Raw genomic sequence first — 3,230 nt, forward strand, 5'->3', positions numbered from 1 at the left:
AGATCTCTTTTTGACTAGTCTCTTATTGTTGTTGTTAAATGCCATCGAGTCAGTTCCAACCCATAATGACCCTGTATAGGGTTTCTGAGGAGCAGCTGGTGAGCTAGAACTGCCAACCTTGTGGTTCAAACCAACTTTACAGTCCACTGCATTAACCCACAGTGCCACACCAGGACTCCTTTGACTAGTTTAGGGTCTAGTAACTATGACTTAAAATCCTTCATTACAAAGTCTTATAGCCACACTGACCATTCAATGTTTGCTGTAAGGTCATGTCTTGCTTTGAGAATCTTTACCTAGGCACAGAGACTAGAAATGTGAAATAGTTTTATTTTTCAACCCAACACATCTTACCTCCCACCCCATATTTGTTTTAAATTCTGCTTGTAAACTTACCAGTTCCTTCTTTAGTTTATTTTTCCATCTCATACCTTATCATATATAATTTGAAAAAAATGCTAATTGATACTGTCAACACTAAATGGAAATTACCTTAAACCAAGTTCTTTTGATACATTTTATATCTTCAAAGTTACTTTAGATGGCAGTGTTCCACTACTTACTGTTTTTGTCAAGTGCTGTCCAGTCAGTTCCAACCCATATCAACCATGTATAGGGTTTCCATGGAGTGGCTGGTGAGTTTAAACTGCCGACCTTGCAGTCAAATGCTTATCTTGCAGCACCACACCAGTACTCCAGAACACTACTATATATATGCTATTAAGTGCCATTGAGTCAGTTCTGACTCATAGCGACAATGTATAGGGTTTCCAAAGAGCAGCTGGTGAGTTTGAACCACTGACCTTGCGGTGAGCAGTCCAGTGCTTATCCTATAATACCACACCAGGACCCCATGATACTTGGGTTGCTTTTTACTCCAGTAAGAAGACCTGGCAGCATGGTGGATCATCTGTTGGGCTGCTAACAGAAGAAAGTAGTCCTAATCTGCTCTTTAGGGTCACTATGGGTTGGAACCAACTCACCAGCAGTGGGTTTTCAGCTTTCCACTCCAGTTTCCCCTCAGTTCTTCCAGCTTCACTAACATTCTATTTGATACTCAGTTTCAAAGCCAATGCCAAATAGTTTAGGATTTTGTTATGGCAGTACATCAATTCCAGGTATCAATGTTTATATTAGTTTTCCAAGTCTGTGCAACTAACCAATCGAAAACTTAACGGTTTAACAATGATTTATTTTTTACTTCTCAAGATTCTGTGAGTTGGCTTAGTCATTCTTTTACTCATACAGCTGCGTTCACTTGGGGGCCACTTTGGGAGTGGATTCAACCAGCCTCTCCTACCACATCATCTTTAATTCTCAGCTTCTTCATAGTATGTTGGTCTCAGGATTCCAGCATGATAAGCCCCAATCATCAAACTTCTGATGAATCACACTTGTTGATGTCCCATTGGCCAAAGTAAGCCACATAACTAAGCCCAGTAAATGTGGCAGGGAAATAAATACATAAGGGCATGGATACTGGGAGATAGGATGCATTGGGGTCATTTCTGTAACAATCTACCACAACACGAAAATGTAAGTTTCCTGCTCTTCTCTGTATCCTCATCCAGTTCTACAACCCAATGGTTTGTTCACCTGGGCATATTTGGTATACATTCGGTTAACTGAGTTGAAGAGGCACAGAGTTTGGGAAACACAAGGGTCATAAAGTCATTCCAAGCACTGTCAATGCAAAAGATCATAAAAACAAAGTTAATCATTAAAAAAACATTTTTCCTCACTATATTTTCCATGCTCTATTGAGTCAAAAGTACTCCCTGGCTGAGAGTCTTTAGGGTACCATGAATTTCACATAAATGGCTCTAACGCCACAATCATATCTGTTATGGTCATAAGCAATTCTCAAAATAAATTCTATATAAATTTGAGAATTTCCTCGTCTTAAATGTTTGAACATCTGAATAATCATACATTGTAGATTCCTCAGTATTTGTACAAGAGAAAAAGAATTGAATAGAATTACTGACTTTTCAAACCCAGTGTTTGAATTTGTCTAGGATCAGACATTGGACTCTATTTGTCTTTCCCGTCTGAGAATACAGGTATATTTAGTTTTTCGCTAAAATAAAGAGAATCTGGAATGCTTTTTAATATCCCAACGGTTCTCTCGCCATCAGTCATTTTCTCCAGAAGAGGCTGGAACTTTTCATCAATGGTAGCTGAATGAAGAACAAACTTGGAAACTGACTTTTGATTAATGATGTCTGGCCTTCAAAGATTGATAGGCCATAAAACTTGGCGCTAAAAGACACATTCTTCCCTTGCTACCAATAGTGATGCTAAACAATAGCTATGTTTGCACTATTCTTCCCCTTGAAGCAGAGTATCCCATCAAAGTCTGACAAGGGGATTTGCTGAGAATTCAATTTGCATGTGGTGGTTTTCCATGATGTTATTTTGTATGTTTGCTGCTTGTTATATGATTAACCCTATGCCTCTGTTTCCAGTCCTAGCACTGCAAATGATGTTCCTCAGCATGAGGGAGGACATCTCCCTGCGCCAAGTGGGATAAAGAGGAATTCTTCTATACCGATTTTGGAAGCAGATGAATGTGCCCCTAACTCAGAGCAGAGAAGAGTGGTTGCTTGAAGCACCTACTACCAGTTGGTCCTGATCAGCATGTACAGCAATCGATAGCCAAGTAGGGCCCCTGTCATGGCGATAATAACAATAAAACCAGTGGCTGCCGAGTCCACTCTGACTCATGGAGACCCTGTGGGTGTCAAAGTAGAACTGTGCTTCACGGGATCTACAATGACTGATTTTTCAGAAACAGATGATCAGGCCTTTCTTCTATGGTGCCTCCACATGGACTCAACCCTCCAAACTTTTGGTTAGCAGCTCCACGTGCTAACCATTTGCACCATCTAGAGACTCCAATAACAAATGTTGTTGTTGTTAAGTATGTCAAGTCAGTTCTGACCCATCGTGATCCTGTATAGTGTTTCCAAGGAACAGCTGGTGAGCTTGAACCACCAACCTTGCACTTCAAATCAGTAACAATAGCCAACATTTATTGAGTTCTCACTGTGCCATTGTTCAAGCATTTTTCTCATGGATTAAATATCATTTATCAACAGAGAAAAGATTGAAGTTGTCAAGGACTTCATTCTTCTTGGATCAACTATCAACACTCATGGAAGCAGCAGTCAAGAGAACAGACGACGTATTACATTGGGCAAATCTGCTGCACAGGAACTTTTTAAAGT

This window comes from Chrysochloris asiatica, unplaced genomic scaffold, assembly GCF_000296735.1.
Source record: "Chrysochloris asiatica unplaced genomic scaffold, ChrAsi1.0 scaffold00042, whole genome shotgun sequence".
NCBI lineage: Eukaryota > Metazoa > Chordata > Mammalia > Afrosoricida > Chrysochloridae > Chrysochloris > Chrysochloris asiatica.